This window comes from Lutra lutra, chromosome 1, assembly GCF_902655055.1.
Source record: "Lutra lutra chromosome 1, mLutLut1.2, whole genome shotgun sequence".
In the NCBI taxonomy this organism is placed as follows: Eukaryota; Metazoa; Chordata; class Mammalia; order Carnivora; family Mustelidae; genus Lutra; species Lutra lutra.
Genome location: NC_062278.1, coordinates 152,001,216 through 152,015,490, shown reverse-complemented (window position 1 = coordinate 152,015,490; position 14,275 = coordinate 152,001,216). Strand labels below are relative to the sequence as shown.

Below are 14,275 nucleotides of genomic sequence, written 5' to 3'. Positions count from 1 at the left end.
ATATCTGAGCCAGAAGCTCTTCTTCCATTCCCCAGCCAGCAGAAGCAAGCACCAATGTGATTCCCACATCAGGTTAGTGTTAGTGGGGTCCAGTAATGAGCGGAACCTCCATTTCTTAACAAGCAACATAATTTAATGATACAAAATTAAGGTGAAGACACAGTGTCTCCTAAGATAATGGGCAAAATGTCCAAGATCCAGTCAAAAATCATTAATGGTAGCAAGAACCAGGAATATCACAACTGGAATCAAAAAAACCATCAACAGATCCTAACACCAATAAGAATCAGGGCTAGAATGATCTCATAAGAATTTTAAAACCACCATAATAAAAATGTTTCAAATTCTCTTAAAACCAATGAAAGAACTGAAAATTTCAGAGAAAATAAATGTTATAAAAAATATAAAATAGAGAACTGGAAAATACAATAACCAATATAAAAAAACTCACTGGATGGGCTCAATAATAGAATGCAGGTGGAAGAGAACATAACCAGTTAATTAGGAGCAGATTAATTTTATTTATAAAATCTGAAAAACTGATTAAAAAAATACTTAAAAAAAAAAAAGCAGTGGGCCTCCCTGGGGGCTCACTCAGCTAAGCATCCAACTCTTGATTTCAGCTCAGATCATGATCTCAGGGTGTGAGATTGAGCCCCACATTAGATGTGGAGCCTGCTTAAGGTTCTCTATTTTCCCTCCCCGCCAACCTCCACCTGCTCTAAAGGAAAAAAAAAAAAAAAGGCAGAGTCTCATCACATGTAGAATAATCACAAAATACTTTACACAGGGATACCTCATTTTATTGAACTTTGCAGATACTGCATTTTTAATAAACTGAAGGTTTGTCAACTCTACATGAACCAAGTCTATCATGCCATTTTTCCAACAGCACTTGCTCACTTATGTCTCTGTCACATTTTGGTAATTCTTGCAACATTTCAAACTTTTTCATATTATTTATTATATCTGAGTTGCTGCAATCTCATGATAAAACTTTAATAGATGAGGACTTGCTTCTCATGGATGAGCAAACAAAGCAATTTCTTGAGAGGGAATCTACTTTTGGTAAAAATGCTGTGAAGATTGTTGAAATGACAACAAAGCATTTAGAATATTACATAAACTTAGTTGATAAAGTAACAGTAGGGTTTGAGAAAACTGACTACAATTTTGAAAGAAGTTCTACTTGGGTAAAATGCAATCAAACAAAATCACATGCTACAGAGAAATCATTCATGAAAGGAAGAGTCCATCAGTGAAGCAAACTTCACTGTTGGATTATTTTAGAAATTGCTACAGCCACCTCAAACTTCAGCAACTACCACCCTGATCAGTCAGTGGCCATCAACATCAAAGTAAGACCCTCCATGAGCCAAAAAAAAAAAAAATTGTAGCTCACTGAAAGTTCAGATGATGGTTAACATTTTTTTTTGCATTAAGGTATTTTTATTTAAGGTATGTATTTTTTTTTTTAGACATAATGCTACTTCACACTTAATAAACCACAATACAGTTTAAACATAACTTTTATATGCATTGGGAAATTTAAAAATTCATTTGACTCACTTTATTGTAATATTCACTTTACTGTGGTAGTCTGGAACTGAACCTGCAATATCTTTAAGGTATGCCTGTATTTTTATCCTCAGAGTCCCAAGAAGGAAAGGAAAGGAAGAATGGAATGGAACAAGTATTTGAAGAAATAATGGCTGGAAAATACCCAAATTTTCCAAAAGAAATAAATCTATGTATTTAAGAAGTTGAGCAAACTCAAAATAGAAGAAACACAAAGAAATTCACACCACAGATAAATTACAATTAAGCTTCTAAATCCTAAAAGACAAAGAAAATACCTTTAAAGCAACCAGAGAGGAAAAGCCCATCACTTATAAAGAACATCAACTGTAATAACAGATTTTTCATATAAAACTATGAGGACCAGAAGAAAGTCCTATTTTGGAGGACTTACAAAAAAAATTGTCAACCAGGGGCACCTGGGTGGCTCAGTGGATTAAAGCCTCTGCCTTCGGCTCGGGTCATGGTCTCAGGGTCCTGGGATGGAGCCCCGCATCGGGCTCTCTGCTCAGCAGGGAGCCTGCTTCCCTCTCTCTCTCTCTTTCTGCCTGCCTCTCTGCCTACTTGTGATCTCTCTCTGTGTCAAATAAATAAATAAATAAATAATCTTTAAAAAAAAATTGTCAACCAAAGTTTTAACTGCAGAGAAATATGCATTGGGAATGGAAGAGAAATAAAGATTTCTCAGAAAAAGGAAAAGTAATAGTTCCTTTATAACAAACCTTTCTTTAAAGAAAGGCTTGAGAAAGTTCTCTAAACATAAAGGAAACTATAACATCAGATTAAGAATATCAAAAAAGTAAAGAAGAACATCAGAATGGGTAAAACTAGGGGAATATATAGTAGTCTAACTAAATAAAGGCAGAAGTGGCTATATTGACACTAAATGAAGTAGGTATCACAGAAAAGAAAACTATCAAAGAGGAATTTAAATAATGATAAAAGCACCCATCTGCCAGGAAGACATAACAACCCTAAATATGTACATGCTAAACAACGGAGCCTCCAAATACATGACGTAAAAACTGTTAGAGATGTAGTGAAAAGAAAGGGGACCTGCACCTCAGTGTTCAGGGCAGCAATGTCCACAATAGCCAAACTGTGGAAGGACCTGATATGTCCTTCAACAAATGAATGGAGGATGTAGTTCATATATACAATGGAATGATACTCAGCCATCAGAAAGGATGAATGCCTGCCATTTACATCTACACAAATGAAACCAAAGGATATTATGCTAAGTAAAATAAGCCAAACAGAGAAACACAATTATCATGTAGTTTCACTCATATGTGGAACATAGGGAATAGTGCAGAGGACAATAGGGGAAGGGAGGGAAAACTGGGAAGAAAACAGAAACTAGAGGGGGAGGAGTCAAGATGGCGGAGAAGTAGCAGGCTGAGACTACTTCGGGTAGCGGGAGATCAGCTAAATAGCTTATCTAAAGATTGCAAACACCTACAAATCCAACGGGAGATTGAAGAGAAGAACAGCAATTCCAGAAACAGAAAATCAACCACTTTCTGCAAGGTAGGACTGGCGGAGAAGTGAATCCAAAGCGACGGGAAGATAGACCGCGGGGGGAGGGGCCGGCTCCCGGCGAGCGGCGGAGCAACGGAGCAAAATCACGACTTTTAAAAGTCTGTTCCGCTGAGGGACATCGCTCCAGAGGCTTAACTGGGATGAAGCCCAGGCGGGGTCATCGCAGCCTCAGGTCCTACAGGGTCGCAGAAGGATCGGGGGTGTCTGAGTGTCGCAGAGCTTACCGGTGTTAGAGCGGGGAAGCCGGCTGCAGAGACAGAGCCGAGGAGTGACTCTCAGCTCGGGGTTGCCTTGAGCCGGTCGCAGGCTCGGTTGGCTCAGAGCGCGGCCGAAGGCCAGGGTGACGGGAGTCATTGGGCGCTGTTCTCTGGGGGTGCACTGAGGAGTGGGGCCCCGGGCTCTCGGCTCCTCCGGACTGGAGACCGGGGGCCGCCATCTTTATTCCCGTCCTCCGGACTCTACGGAAAGCGCTCAGGGAACAAAAGCTCCCGAAAGCGAACCCGAGCGGATGACTCAGCGCGGCCCCGGGTAAGGGCGGTGCAACTCCGCCTGGGGCAAAGACGCTTCAGAATCACTACAACGGGCCCCTTCCCCAGAAGATCTACGGGAAACCCAGCCAGGACCAAGTTCACCCACCAAGGAGAACGGCGGAATTCCAGAGGAGAAGAAAGCAAAGCACGGAACTCATGGCTTTCTCCCCATGATTTTTTAGCCTTGCAGTTAATTTAATTTTTTTTTTCTTTTTCAATTTTTTTTTTCTTTTTCTCTTCTTCTGCTAAATTTTTTTAACTTTTACCGTTTTCTTTTTTTAACGTTTTTTAAATAGTTTATCTAATATATATATATTTTTTTTCCTCTTTTTATATTTTTTCTTTATCGGCTTTCTTTTAATAGTTTTTTTTTTCTTTCTTTCTGAACCCCTTTTTATCCCCTTTCTCCCCCCTCACAATTCAGGATCTCTTCTGATTTGGCTAAAGCATATTTTCCTGGGGTTGTTGCCACCCTTTTAGTATTTTACTTGCTCCTTCATAAACTCTTATCTGGACAAAATGACAAGGCGGAAAAATTCACAACAAAAAAAAGAACAAGAGGCAATGCCAAAGGCTAGGGACCTAATCAATACAGACATTGGTAATATGTCAGATATAGAGTTCAGAATGATGATTCTCAAGGTTCTAGCCGGGCTTGAAAAAGGCATGGAAGATATTAAAGCAACCCTCTCAGGAGATATAAAAGCCCTTTCTGGAGAAATAAAAGAACTAAAATCTAACCAAGTTGAAATCAAAAAAGCTATTAATGAGGTGCAATCAAAAATGGAGGCTCTCACTGCTAGGATAAATGAGGCAGAAGAAAGAATTAGCGATATAGAAGACCAAATGACAGAGAATAAAGAAGCTGAGCAAAAGAGGGACAAACAGCTACTGGACCACGAGGGGAGAATTCGAGAGATAAGTGACACCATAAGACGAAACAACATTAGAATAATTGGGATTCCAGAAGAAGAGGAAACAGAGAGGGGAGCAGAAGGTATATTGGAGAGAATTATTGGAGAGAATTTCCCCAATATGGCAAAGGGAACAAGCATCAAAATCCAGGAGGTTCAGAGAACCCCCCTCAAAATCAATAAGAATAGGTCTACACCCCGTCACCTAATAGTAAAATTGACAAGTCTTAGTGACAAAGAAAAGATCCTGAAAGCAGCCCGGGAAAAGAAGTCTGTAACGTACAATGGTAAAAATATTCGATTGGCAGCAGACTTATCCACAGAGACCTGGCAGGCCAGAAAAAGCTGGCATGATATATTCAGAGTACTAAATGAGAAAAACATGCAGCCAAGAATACTATATCCAGCTAGGCTATCATTGAAAATAGAAGGAGAGATTAAAAGCTTCCAGGACAAACAAAAACTGAAAGAATTTGCAAATACCAAACCAGCTCTACAGGAAATATTGAAAGGGGTCCTCTAAGCAAAGAGAGACCCTCAAAGTAGTAGATCAGAAAGAAACAGAGACAATATACAATAACAGTCACCTTACAGGCAATACAATGGCACTAAATTCATATCTCTCAATACTTACCCTGAATGTTAATGGGCTAAATGCCCCAATCAAAAGACACAGGGTATCAGAATGGATAAAAAAACAAAACCCATCTATATGTTGCCTACAAGAAACTCATCTTACACCCGAAGACACCTCCAGGTTTAAAGTGAGGGGGTGGAAAAGAATTTACCATGCTAATGGACATCAGAAGAAAGCAGGAGTGGCAATCCTTCTATCAGATCAATTAGATTTTAAGCCAAAGATTATAATAAGAGATGAGGAAGGACACTATATCATACTCAAAGGAACTGTCCAACAAGAAGATCTAACAATTTTAAATATCTATGCCCCTAACGTGGGAGCAGCCAACTATATAAACCAATTAATAACAAAATCAAAGAAACACATCGACAAGAATACAATAATAGTAGGGGATTTTAACACTCCCCTCACTGAAATGGACAGATCATCCAAGCAAAAGATCAACAAGGAAATCAAGGCCTTAAATGACACACTGGACCAGATGGACATCACAGATATATTCAGAACATTTCATCCCAAAGCAACAGAATACACATTCTTCTCTAGTGCACATGGAACATTCTCCAGAATAGATCACATTCTTGGTCCTAAATCAAGTCTCAACCGGTATCAAAAGATTGGGATCATTCCCGGCATATTTTCAGACCACAATGCTCTAAAGCTAGAACTCAATCACAAGAGGAAATTTGGAAAGAACCCAAATACATGGAGACTAAACAGCATCCTTCTAAAGAATGAATGGGTCAACCAGGAAATTAAAGAAGAATTGAAAAAATTCATGGAAACCAATGATAATGAAAACACAACGGTTCAGAATCTGTGGGACACAACAAAGGCAGTCCTGAGAGGAAAATATATAGCGGTACAAGCCTTTCTCAAGAAACAAGAAAGGTCTCAGGTACACAACCTAACCCTACACCTAAAGGAGCTGGAGAAAGAACAAGAAAGAAACCCTAAACCCAGCAGGAGAAGAGAAATCATAAAGATCAGAGCAGAAATCAATGAAATAGAAACCAAAAAAACAATAGAACAAATCAACGAAACTAGGAGCTGGTTCTTTGAAAGAATTAATAAGATTGATAAACCCCTGGCCAGACTTCAAAAAGAAAAGAGAGAGGACCCAAATAAATAAAATCATGAATGAAAGAGGAGAGATCACAACGAACACCAAAGAAATACAGACAATTATAAGAACATACTATGAGCAACTCTACGCCAACAAATTTGACAATCTGGAAGAAATGGATGCATTCCTAGAGACATATAAACTACCACAACTGAACCAGGAAGAAATAGAAAGCCTGAACAGACCCATAACCAGTAAGGAGATTGAAACAGTCATCAAAAATCTCCAAACAAACAAAAGCCCAGGGCCAGACGGCTTCCCGGGGGAATTCTACCAAACATTTAAAGAAGAACTAATTCCTATTCTCCTGAAACTGTTCCAAAAAATAGCAATAGAAGGAAAACTTCCAAACTCATTTGATGAGGCCAGCATCACCTTGATCCCAAAACCAGACAAGGATCCCAACAAAAAAGAGAACTACAGACCAATATCCTTGATGAACACAGATGCAAAAATTCTCGCCAAAATACTAGCCAATAGGATTCAACAGTACGTTAAAAGGATTATTCACCACGACCAAGTGGGATTTATTCCAGGGCTGCAAGGCTGGTTCAACATCCGCAAATCAATCAATGTGATACAACACATTAATAAAAGAAAGAACAAGAACCATATGATACTCTCCATAGATGCTGAAAAAGCATTTGACAAAGTACAGCATCCCTTCCTGATCAAAACTCTTCAAAGTGTAGGGATAGACGGCACATACCTCAATATTATCAAAGCCATCTATGAAAAACCCACCGCAAATATCATTCTCAATGGAGAAAAACGGAAAGCTTTTCCGCTAAGGTCAGGAACACGGCAGGGATGTCCGTTATCACCACTGCTATTCAACATAGTACTAGAAGTCCTAGCCTCAGCAATCAGACAACAAAAGGAAATTAAAGGCATCCAAATCGGCAAAGAAGAAGTCAAACTATCACTCTTCGCAGATGATATGATACTCTATGTGGAAAACCCAAAAGACTCCACTCCAAAACTGCTAGAACTTGTACAGGAATTCAGTAAAGTGTCAGGATATAAAATCAATGCACAGAAATCAGTTGCATTTCTCTACACCAACAACAAGACAGAAGAAAGAGAAATTAAGGAGTCCATCCCATTTACAATTGCACCCAAAACTATAAGATACCTAGGAATAAACCTAACCAAAGAGACTAAGAATCTATACTCAGAAAACTATAAAGTACTCATGAAAGAAATTGAGGAAGACACAAAGAAATGGAAAAATGTTCCATGCTCCTGGATTGGAAGAATAAATATTGTGAAAATGTCTATGCTACCTAAAGCAATCTACACATTTAATGCAATTCCTATCAAAGTACCATCCATTTTTTTTAAAAGAAATGGAACAAATAATCCTAAAATTTATATGGAACCAGAAAAGACCTCGAATAGCCAAAGGAATATTGAAAAAGAAAGCCAAAGTTGGTGGCATCACAATTCCGGACTTCAAGCTCTATTACAAAGCTGTCATCATCAAGACAGCATGGTACTGGCACAAAAACAGACACATAGATCAATGGAACAGAATAGAGAGCCCAGAAATGGACCCTCAACTCTATGGTCAACTCATCTTCGACAAAGCAGGAAAGAATGTCCAATGGAACAAAGACAGCCTCTTCAATAAATGGTGTTGGGAAAATTGGATAGCCACATGCAGAAAAATGAAATTGGATCATTTCCTTACACCACACACGAAAATAGACTCAAAATGGATGAAGGATCTCAATGTGAGAAAGGAATCCATCAAAATCCTCGAGGAGAACACAGGCAGCAACCTCTTCGACGTCAGCCGCAGCAACATCTTCCTAGGAACATCACCAAAGGCAAGGGAAGCAAGGGCAAAAATGAACTTTTGGGATTTTATCAAGATCAAAAGCTTTTGCACAGCAAAGGAAACAGTTAACAAAACCAAAAGACAACTGACAGAATGGGAGAAGATATTTGCAAATGACATATCAGATAAAGGGCTAGTGTCCAAAATCTATAAAGAACTTAGCAAACTCAACACCCAAAGAACAAAGAATCCAATCAAGAAATGGGCAGAGGACATGAACAGACATTTCTGCAAAGAAGACATCCAGATGGCCAACAGACACATGAAAAAGTGCTCCATATCACTCGGCATCAGGGAAATACAAATCAAAACCACCATGAGATATCACCTCACACCAGTCAGAATGGCTAAAATTAACAAGTCAGGAAATGACAGATGCTGGCGAGGATGCGGAGAAAGGGGAACCCTCCTACACTGTTGGTGGGAATGCAAGCTGGTGCAACCACTCTGGAAAACAGCATGGAGGTTCCTCAAAATGTTGAAAATAGAACTACCCTATGACCCTGCAATTGCACTGCTGGGTATTGACCCTAAAGATACAAACATAGTGATCCGAAGGGGCACATGCACCCGAATGTTTATAGCAGCAATGTCTACAATAGCCAAAGTATGGAAAGAACCTAGATGTCCATCTACAGACGAATGGATAAAGAAGATGTGGTATATATACACAATGGAATACTATGCAGCCATCAAAAGAAATGAAATCTTGCCATTTGCGACGACGTGGATGGAACTAGAGGGTATCATGCTTAGCGAAATAAGTCAATCGGAGAAAGACAACTATCATATGATCTCCCTGATATGAGGGAGAGGAGATGCAACATGGGGGGTCGAGGGGGTAGGAGAAGAGTAAATGAAACAAGATGGGATTGGGAGGGAGACAAACCATAAGTGACTCTTAATCTCACAAAACAAACTGCGGGTTGATGGGGGGAGGGGGTTGGGAGAGGGAGTGGGGTTATGGATATTGGGGAGGGTATGTGCTATGGTGAGTGTTGTGAAGTGTGTAAACCTGGAGATTCGCAGACCTGTACCACTGGGGATAAAAATATATGTTTATAAAGCTGTAAAAAAAAAAAAAAAAAAAAAAAAAAGAAAGGATGAATCCCCAAGTTTTGTAGCAACATGGACGGGACTGGAAGAGATTATGCTGAGTGAAATAAGTCAAGCAGAGAGAGTCAATTATCATATGGTTTCACTTATTTGTGGAGCATAACAAATAGCATGGAGGACAAGGGGAGATGGAGAGGAGAAGGGAGTTGAGGGAAATTGGAAGGGGAGGTGAACCATGAGAGTCTATGGACTCTGAAAAACGATCTGAGAATTTTGAAGGGGTGGGGGGTGGGAGGTTGGGGGCACCAGGTGGTGGGTATTGTAGAGGGCACGGATTGCATGGAGCACTGGGTGTGGTGCAAAAATAATGAATACTGTTATGCTGAAAAAAATAAAAAAATTAAAAAAAAAAAACAGAAACTATATGAGACTCTTGACTCTGGGAAACAAATGGAGGGCTGAAGAAAGGAAGATGCGTGAAGGGATGGGGCAGCTGGGTGATGGGAATTAAAGAGGGCTGATGATGAGCAGTGGATGTTATATAAAGAACTAATGATCTACTATACCTTGGTTAATTTAATTTAAATTAAAATAGCAAAATAAAAGTTGTTAGAGTTAAAAGAGAAATAGACAAATCCACAATTATAATTGCAGACTTCATTATCCTATTTTCAGTAATTGCCAAAAATACTAGAAATAAAAACTGTAAGAGTACAAATTATCTCAACAACACAATGAAACAAGAGAATCTAACTGACACAGAAAGAACACTCCACCCAACAAATAGCAGAATTCACATCCTTTCCAAGCATCTGTCCAACATTCACATCTTAAGATAAACTGTTTACTAAACCATAAATCTCAACAACTTTTTTAAGAACTGGAATCATACAATGTTCTCTGACCATAACAAAATCCAACTAGAAATCAATAACAAAATGACAACAGAAAATCTCTCAGCATATGAAAATTAACACATTTCTAAATCCATGGATCAAAGAGGAAGTTTTAAAGGAAATAAAGATGCATAGAACTGAATGAAAGAAATTTCTAAGAACATAAAATATGTACAAAATCAGGAAAAGTGTTGCTATGAAGTGAACTTATAACATTCAACCTACATGAGAACTTTTACAGAGAAAGGTCTCAAATCAATAATCTCAGTTTCTACTTCATGAAATAAAAAAAGAGTAAAACAAGCCCAAACAATAAGGAAAAAAATGATAAAAATCAGAGAAGAAATGACACTGAAAACAGAAAAACAATAAAAGATAATTAATGAAACAAAAAGGTAGTTATTTTTTTTAATTGTTAAATTTCTAACACAACTGGGCAAAAAAAGAGGTACATATTACCAATATCAGGATTGAAAAGGGATATTACTACAGATCCTTCAGCAGTTAAAAAATAGTAACACCAGGAAAAAAACTTTATTCTCATAAACTCAACAACACAGAAGAAATGGGCCAATTCTTCAAAAACCATGTAACCAAAACTCGACAAAGACAAAATTAATAATCTGAATGGCCCTGAAATGAATTAAAAAATTGGATTTGGGTAAAATGCTCCAAAAACTAAATAAATAAATCTCCAGGCCAGATGAAGCCATTGGAGCAATCTACTAAACATTTAAAGAAAACTAAACACCAATTTTATACAGTCTCTTCCAGAAAGCAGAGAAGGAAGGAACATATGCCCACTTATTTTATGAGGCCAGTTTTACACTCAAACCAGAGAAAGAGAGAAAGCAAAGAAGGGACAAGAGGGAGGAAAGGATGTTCCCCTGCCCCCCACCCCAACCCCCAGAAAGAGGGCAGATTTATTTTCAAATCAGGATAATGAAGATAATGTCTCCTTCTATGGGTAAAAGTTGGGCAGGTTGGCCAGCACCCCTCTCAAAATGGGGGTTTCCTAATTACAGCACTCCTTAACAATGACACAAACCCCCTCACCGTCATCATCCACCTGGGCCAGCTTGCACATCGTGTCCCCCACCATGGGACCTGGGAGTTGAGAAGAACCAATTCAAACATAACCTTCATGCTGTCCACTGTGCCCTGGGTAATAAAGTCCTGTCCCTGAACCAGGAGTCTATGTCTTCCACCTGCATCTATTAAAACCAGCAGGTTCGCTCGTTAGCTTATAAGCAGGAAGAAGCTTTTCAGTTCTAAAAACTATTTATTGCTAAGTAGTTATTGCAAAGTAATATAAAGAGGCCAAAAAGAGTTTACCCATAATTATTAGGTTTATCTTCCCATACATATATGTATATACAATAGTTTCAAGCCAGAAGTACAATTATTAACACCAACAACAAGAACAAAATACACCTGTAAGCTTCTTAACATGGTTTTCTGGTGCCTAAAATATATACCAATAGAAATATACTGCCAAGTACTGTGATTTTAAAATATGTTTATATCTCTTCTCTGGGGAGTTATACCACAAAGTTGATACCAGGTTACTTTTTCCATTTTTACACACTACTTTCTTTTTACCATTTTTTAAAGATTTTTTTTTTTTTTTTTTTTTTTTTTTTTTTGACAGAGAGATCACAAGCAGGCAGAGAGGCAGGCAGAGAGAGAGGAGGAAGCAGGCTCCCCGAGAGAGCAGAGAGCCCGATGCGGGGCTCGATCCCAGGACTCCGAGATCATGACCTGAGCCGAAGGCAGCGGCTCAACCCACTGAGCCACCCAGGCACCCCCTTTTTACCATTTTTAATCATGCACATTTACGTGGTTTTTACATCTAAGTCATAAACCATTTACATTCAGAGAAGTAGAGCTTTCATCCCTGCCCCTACTCCCTATTCTCTTCCTTTCCCTATAAATCATTTTTTGTTAACTTTTCATTCATCTTTCCATTTTCTTTTTGAAAATATTAGTAAATGCACATATCTTTCCTGTTTTCACCCCCTTTCTTATACAAAAGGTAGTATACCATAAATACTATTCTGTACCTTGCTTTTTTTCAGGATAACAACATATCTTGGAGACCACTCCATGGTTGTGTATCGAGATCCTCCTGGTCTCTTTCCACAGCTGCCTAGTCCTCCATTATGGGGACTGTGGTTGGCAGAATTCTAAAGATGTGCCTCTCCCAAGATTCCCACCCCTCTGGCATCAAACACTAATCTAGGCACTACAGGGAAGAATTTGAAGAAGCAATTAAAGTCCCAGTTCAGGGGCGCCTGGGTGGCTCAGTGGGTTAAAGCCTCTGCTTTTGGCTCAGGTCATGATCCCAGGGTCCTGGGATCCAGCCCCACATCAGGCTCTCTGCTCAGCAGGGAGACTGCTTCCCCTCCTCTCTCTCTCTCTGCCTACTTGTGATCTCTGTCAAATAAATAAATAAAATCTTTTAAAAAATAAATTAATTTAAAAAAAAATCAAGTCCCAGTTCAATTAAGCTAAAAATATGTAGATTATCCGCAGGACCCTAACCCAGTCAGGTGAAACCTGTAGAAAGTAGTCTTCTGTGGCTGGCAGCGGAAGAGGGAAGTGAAGGACATTTGAGGAGGGTGGAGGGGATTCAAGGACTAAGTAGCCCCCTGCTGGCCACCAGGAAGAAAGCAAATGGCTCCACTGTACACTGAGGATGTAGAAGAAGGTCAGTCTCTAGAAGCTTGAGAGCTATCCCCAGCCAAAGGCCAGCAAGTAAACAGGGACTTCAGTCCTACAGCTACAGGAAATAAATTCCACCAACAATTACTCAGCTTAGAAGAGGACCTAACAATTAGTGAAGCCTCAGATGAAGACTTCAGTACCAGCCAACACCTTCCCTTCAAGCCTGTGAGACCTGAGCAGAGGGTCCCGCTACACAACACCGAGACTCGCAACCCAGGGCTGTTAGATTAATAATGTGCATTATCTGAAACCACGGAGTTTGGGTAATTTGTTACAGCGGGAATACAAAACTCACACAAGGTTGCCTACAGTTCTAGAGCCAGTCTCCTGCTGATGCGTATTTTTATAGTCTTTTGCCATAACAAGCAATACCTAGTGGATGTGTCATTCACTTCTTTGCTAATAATAGATCTTCGGATGCTATCGCCTAGAAGTGAAATGACTGGGTGAAAAGGGTAAAAATATGTGATTTTTCTAGATATTGTCAAATTCCTCTTCATGATAACTATATTTTACATCCCCACCAGCAAAGTATGAGAAGGCTGGTTTCAAAGAAGGCATACAAATAGCCAACAGACACATGAAAAAATGCTCCACATCACTTGTCTTCAGGGAAATACAAATCAAAACTACAGTGAGATACCACCTTGTTTCAGTTAGAATGGATCAAATTAACAAGACAGGGAACAATGAATATTGGTGAGGATGTAGAGAAAGTGGAGCCCTCTTACAGTTGGTGGGAATACAAGCTGGTGCAGCCACTCTGGAAAACAGCAGGGAGGTTCTCCAAGAAGTTAAAAATAGAGACACCTTACCACCCAGCAACTGCACTACTGGGTATTTACCCCAAAGATACAAATGTAATGAAAAGAAGGGGCACTTGCACCCGTGTTCACAACAGCAATGTCCACCATAGCCAACCTGTGGAAGGAGCCAAGATGCCCTTCAACAGATGAATGAATAAAGAAAATGTGGTTCATGTATACAATGGAATATTACTCAGTCATCGGAAAGGATAAATACCCACCATTTACATTGACATGGATGGAACTGGAGGGGATTATGCTAAGTGTAATAAATCAATCAGAGAAAGACAATTATCATGTGGTTCCACTCATATGTGGAACATAAGGAATACAGGGGAAGTGAGGGAAAACAGAATAAGAAGAAGTAAGAGAGGGAGACAAACCACTACAAACTCTTGACTCTGGGAAACAAACTGAGGGTTATAGAAGAGAGCGGGGTGGAAGGGTTGGGTTAACTGGGTGATGGATATTAAGGAGGGCTTGTGATCTGATGAACACTGGGTATTATATACAACTAATGAATCAGTGAACACTACATCAAAAACTAATGATATACTATGTATTGGCTAATTGAATTTAAATGTAAAAGAAGAAACCTAAGCATAAGACAAATGTGA

At 39.3% G+C, this 14,275-nt stretch overlaps 1 protein-coding gene across 2 annotated transcripts in view; it reads right to left on the bottom strand.

Moving 5' to 3' along the window:
• Positions 1-14,275, bottom strand: part of ULK4 (unc-51 like kinase 4) — a 677,717-nt gene that overhangs the window by 480,036 nt on the left and 183,406 nt on the right. The window lies entirely within an intron of this gene.